This window comes from Schistocerca americana, chromosome 5, assembly GCF_021461395.2.
Source record: "Schistocerca americana isolate TAMUIC-IGC-003095 chromosome 5, iqSchAmer2.1, whole genome shotgun sequence".
NCBI classification, from domain to species: Eukaryota; Metazoa; Arthropoda; class Insecta; order Orthoptera; family Acrididae; genus Schistocerca; species Schistocerca americana.
Window position 1 is genome coordinate 616,691,687 of NC_060123.1, and position 6,360 is coordinate 616,698,046.

At 44.4% G+C, this 6,360-nt stretch overlaps 1 pseudogene; it reads left to right on the forward strand.

The window, feature by feature from the left end:
• The first annotated feature begins 6,035 nt into the window (after nucleotides 1–6,035).
• On the forward strand, nucleotides 6,036–6,153 carry LOC124617378 (annotated as a pseudogene).
• The last annotated feature ends 207 nt before the right edge of the window (nucleotides 6,154–6,360 follow it).

Genomic DNA, 6,360 nt, shown 5'->3' on the forward strand with positions numbered 1-6,360 from the left:
CAATTCCTGATGCACTGAAATATGGTACGGCTGCAATCGATGTTGATGTAGTATTCTCAACACCGATGTTTTTGAGATTCCCGATTCTCGCGCAATTTGTCAGCTACTGATGTGCGGATTAGCCGCGACAGCAGCTAAAACAACTACTCGGGCATCATCATTTGTTGCAGGTCGTGGTTCACGTTTCGCATGTGGCTGAACACTTCCTGTTTCCTTATATAACGTCACTATTCGCCGGAAACTTGGACGATGTCTTCCAGGATACCCAGCAGTATACATAGCATACGCCCGTTGGGCATTTTGATCACAATAGCCATACATCAGCGAGATATCGACCTTTTCCGCAATCGGTAAACGGTCCATTTTAACATGGGTAATGTATCACGAAGCAAGTACTGTCCGCACTGGTGGAATGTTACGTCGTACCATGTACTTATAAGTTTTTGACTACTCCAGCGCCAGCTATCACAAAGCGAAAAAAGTGGTCCAACTAAAAACATTCATATTTCTTTTCGTACTCCACAAATATGTATTAAAAATGGGGGTTCCTATTAAAAAAAGAAAAACGCATTTGATATCCGTTTGACCTATGGCAGCGCCATCTAGCGGTTCAACCATAGCGCCATCTGTTTTCCCCCTTCAAGCTAGACGTTCTTTGTGGTTTCTTCGTTCGATCCTTATTTTATGAGATATTTGGCCCGGTTACTATCAATGGACCACCCTGTATACACCATTCTTTCTGCATAGGCAGGTCATAAACCGAAACCGTTTAATGGTTGTTACAATACGTACCTGCTAAGTAAGTACAAGCTGTAATTATTTCATTTTACTTTGAGACCCTTTATTTTTTGGCAGCATTTGCACTGAAGCGCCAGTGAAACTGGTATAGGCCTGCTCATTCAATTACAGAGATATGTAACCAGACAGAATGTGGCGCTGCAGTCGGCAACGCCTATAGAAGCAAGCAAGTGTTGGACGCAGTTGTTTGATCGGTTACTGCTGCTACAAAAGCAGGTTATCAAGATCTAAGTGAGTTTGAACGTGGTGTTATAGTCGGCGCACGAGCGGTAGGACACAGCATCTCCGAGGTAGCGATAAAGTAAGAATTTTTCCCTACAACTCTTTCACGAGTGTACCGTGAATGTCACGAATCCTGTAAAACGTCAATTCTCCGATACTGCTGAAGACGGAAAAAGATCCTGCAAGAACGGGAATAAAGGTGACTGAAGAGAACTGTTCAACGTGGCAGAAGTGCAGCCCTTCCTCAAATTCCTGCAGATTTCAATGATGGGCTATCATTAGGTGTCAGAGTGCGGACCATTCAACGAAACATCATCGACATGGGCTTTCGGAGCCGAAGGCCCACTCAAATACCCTTTATGACTGCACGACACAAATTTTAACAGCTCGGCTGGACCTGGGCCCATCAACACCGACATTGGACTCTTGATGGATGCAAAGACGTTGCCTGGTCGGACGAGTCTCGTTTCCAATTGTATCGAGTGGATGGACGTGCACGGTTATGCAGACAACCTCATGAATCCGTGGACCCTGCATGTCGGCAGGGGACTGCACAAGCTGGTGGAGGCTCTGTAATGGTGTGGAGCGCGTTCAGTTGGAATGATGTGGGACTCCTGAACGTATTGATGCAACCCTGGCAGGTGACACGTACGTAAGCATCCTGTCTGATCAGCTGCATCCATTCTTGTCCATTGCTCATTCCGACGGACTAGGGGAATTATAGCAGTACAATGCGACACCCTACAGGTCCAGAATTGCTACAGGATGGCTCCAGGAACACTCCACTGAGTTCAAACACTTCCGCCACCAACCTCCCCAGACATGAACATTATTGAGCATATCTGGGTTGTCATCCAACGTGCTGGATTCATGGTGTCAGTTCCCCTCAGCACCACTTCAGACATTAGTCTAAATTTTTAGACAACATAGTTGTGTGGAGATAACAGCGATTAATTTACTTATAATCAATTATTTAAAATAACAGTCACAATCGCATTACTTATTTTGCCTCCAACAGGTTTCAACCTGCGATGGGGTCATCTTCAGGGCACTTTACACCATTTGGTCGCTCGCTGCATTCGTCACCCTGCCTGTGCACCGTTGATAACTACCACCGTGCACATTGCATTACTTATTTTGCCGCCAACCGGTTTCAACCCGCGATGGGGTCATCTTCAGGGCACTTTACACCATTCGGTCGCTCGCTGGATTCGTCACCCTGCCTGTGCACGGTTGGTAACTACCACCGTGCACAGGTGCGATTGTAACTGTCATTTTGAATAATTGATAGCCTAGTCAATTCCACGTCATTGTTGCGGCACTTCCGAGTGCTCGCGGGGGTCCTACGCGATATTAGGCTGGTTCTAGGCAGGTGAACCAGTTTCTTTGGTTCTTCAGTGTATAATACTTTATAGGTGCACACAAGCATCATGCTTCCTACTGTCAATCCATGAAAAGATAGAAATACTTCTGAGAGTGTAAATTTTTGGAATTGTTGTTGTTGTGATATCACCATCTTTGTGTACATACTTCCATGTGGTGAAAATTCAAGGTGTGTGAGTGTTGGTTTAGATTATGCGTATACATATACGTAAAACAATTGCTTCACACAGTCTTCGCTCCTGCATGATCACAAGCAGTCAGCACTGGAACGTAAAGCCGCTGGTTTTCCAACGTAAGTACCCGAAACATCTTCACTTTAATAATTCGTTTACATCATTTAAAACAGTTGTGAGGCACAATTACAGGAAAAAAAGACATTGTCTCACATCTTGTTTCGGTTGTAGGGCACCATCACCCCAAGAAATTTCATCATTTGGGAAAACTAAAAGTGAAAGCTAACGTAAATGTATTTTACCGTTAACTTGCCGTCTGAATATGAACCTGTCGGTTCGAAACCGGTAATAGCGGTATTTAAATAAACAAATAGCACTGTAAAAAGTGGGTGGCTGCTGTTGTCTTCTCTGTAAGATTCAGCCTATATTAACACAATCTTTCCGATTATTCTTTCAAGTATAGGTTTTCCAAAATATCTTTGTAAACAGGAGATACAGCCTCGCTATTCTAGTTCAATTTATTTTACGGAAAGGCTGTACTTCTCTGATAAGATTCTCCTGCGAAAAACCTTAGTGCCAAGTACCAAGTACACTGTCTTCGAATACGCAGGTTCTGGAGAACAGTAAAGCACATTGTATGTACACACGTACTATGCAAACAACTGTGAAGAGCATGGCAGAGGGCAGTTAGCATTTGTACCACATTCAGGATTCATACCCATTCCAATTGCGTACGGAGTGTGGGAGGAATGACCGAGGAACTACCTCTGTGCACACTGTAATAAGTCTCACCTTTTCTGAGGGGGAGAATTACGTATGCCACTGGGCTATCTCTCTACATTTTTTACTTAACCCTGGCCACTCATTCATTAGTTTCTGTATCCGGTCAGCATTTCCAAAAAATAGCGTCTGCGATATCTTTGTTATTTCCTTCGTAAACATCTTATGTTGTGCACGAGTTGTCCAGGAGGTGGCATACAAATAGGTGACTTGGATCATCTTTGGCCTCGCAGTCGAGAGGTGCCGGTGCTCGCTGGAAGGATTCCCCGTTTCTTCAGGTTACTGAGAGTTTATAATTAGGCTCTCAGCTGATAACTGACGTCTGTAACCTACTGTGTGTCGACTGAGGTTTTTCAACGTTTCCGTGACGATGTCCCTTGAGTCAAGCCTGTCAGAGTTCTTGCTACCATTCTTTGTATACATGGAGTATCCCCTCATAGCTCTATACGATACTTATCCACTATTGAACAGTATTCTAAGATGGAGGTTAAGAAAGCTGTCTCTTTTGTAGTCCTTTCAGTTTTCCCCAGTAATCTACAAACGAGCCAAAGTCTGCCAGCAGCTTTAGCTACGACTGAGCCTCTACTTCAAATCCACACTATTTGACACTATTTGTAACACCCAGCTGATTCCAGTTGCGATCCATTGATATTGTAGACATTGGACACTACTTTCCTACATTTTGTAAGGTGCACGATTTTCCATTTCCGAACTTTTCAAGCAAGTTGGCGACCTTTGCATCAGTCAGAATTCTCATCAAGCTCTCAGTGGTTATTTGTACACCCGTATTCAGATGGTATATCATTACAGATACCTGTCTCATGTTAACAACATACTCTGAGTCTACTTTTAATATTATCTAAAAGGTCAATAATATACGTCACGAACAGCAAGTATTCAAACACACTGCCCTGTGGTACGCATAAAGTTATTTCCATTTCCACTGAACACTGTCCGTTGAAGACAACAAGCTGAATAGTCCCTACCAAGAAACCAAACCAGTCAGAAATTTTCTTTCGTGCACCAGCCTTGGGGCAGAGCGAGGAGAAGATTCGGAAATGTTTAAATTCATTTGTACAGCTTTTTGGAAGTTGGTAGGTGCTACAATTTCGGTTACAAGACAACAATATTGGAGAGAGTCGGCAGATGATGTTTGAAGTGCCATATAAAGCAGAAATCTACAGATGCCAGTCTTTGAATGCTGGCCCTAATTTTGACCCCAATCGAGGTTGGAATCTTCCTACACATCGATCAGGGGGACTGAAGATGGCGTAATAAATCACCGAAATTGGTAGCTGGTTAAAGTAACTGTTTGGAAACTGGACGTCTGAAAGACGTTTAATTTGACATTCTGCACTGAACAGTCAAGTCTTGCAACTACCTCTGGAAAGATGGGCATACAGAGAACACTATTGTGTCGTCCATTGGCTCGAGGCGAGTTCCAGCAAACTGCGAGGGACAATTCGCAAGGCGCTGGGAGATGGTGAAGGCCAACCACGTAGCGTTAGTGCTCGATTTAATAATCTGTTAATTTAGGCACTCCGAAAGTAAGAGGAAGTTAGAGAAGGGGAGGAAGACTGCATACTATTGGGAAGAGTACTCAGGAAGGACCCAGTAATCAGACAAATGTTGTTACATCGTGAAGAAGAAAGAACCTGTAACATTTTACGAGTTGTAACAAAACATTTGCTTCACGATGTGGGCAAGTTTAAGGTATTTTCAGATTTGCACTCAACCAGTTTCATTATCTTTTTCTTTAACTGGGGGCAAACTGAGAGGTAACTCCTGTGACCGAGTGACGAAACCATTTGCACTAGCACAAAAACTTTCAGTTAAGGTAAGTCTCTTATTAATAAGTAACGTTAATGAAAGCTGTCAGGGGAAGTGACGTAGTTTAAGTTGTTGTGTTTAAGTTGTTGTGTTTAAGTTGTTGTGTGTAGCCTCAACTGTTGCATGTACTGGTTCAAAGGGCTGTGAGCACCATGAGACTTAACATCTGAGCTCATCAGTCCCCTAGAACTTAGAACTACTTAAACCTAAGGACATCACAAACATCCATGCCCGACGCAGGATTCGACCCTGCGACCGTAACGGTCACGCGGTTCCAGACTGAAGCGCCTAGAACCGCTCCGCCACAGCGGCCGGCGTCGCATCTACTGCTGGGTCATTATTCCAGCAGCACAAATGCTGATTTGCTGAACCCTTACTCCGTATATGGTATTGGACTGCTTTCTTTCAGCACCAATTACATTGGATGTACGTGCAGCTGTTACTGTTTCCCAAGACAAGGAATGGGGCGAAAGTATTCCTACCGTAATTTCAATGAAATATGTTGCAGCAGAAAGGAAGAAAGTGATACTACATGGCTTTATACAGAAAGCACATTTCCATTATTGTAGGTAACGGAGTGTGCAATAGTGACATTATCGTCATAGTACGTAGGACACTGCGCACTCTCAAGACTTGAGATAGAAGCACGAAGGCAAGACGGCGATGGGGTCGCTGCAGTTTTCGCACCGAAACCTCGAGTTGTTCGTATATCCTCGATTTCTCCGGTTTGCGATTTCGAAGTCCATCACAGTCCTGCATTTTTGTTTTGTGGCTAAGCATATAAGGTCGGGTCAAAATTTTTTCGCTGTTGCTGTCATGTATTAAAGAACAACTCAGATTTAACGAAGCGGTGACGGTCTTACCGCAGTGGATACACTGGTTCCCGTCAGATCACCGAAGTTAAGCGCTGTTGGGCGTGGCCTGCACTGGGATGGGTGACCGTCCTGGCCGCCATACGCTGTTGCCATTTTTCGGGGTGCACTCAGCTTCATGATGCCAACTGAGGAGCTACTCGACCGAATAGTAGCGGCGTCGGTCACAGAAAACCACCATAACGACCGGCAGAGCGGTGTGTTGACCACACTCCTCTCCTATCCGCATCCTCAGCTGAGGACGATACGGCGATCGAATGGTCCCGATGGGCCACTTGTCGCCTTAAGACAGAGTGCAGCTT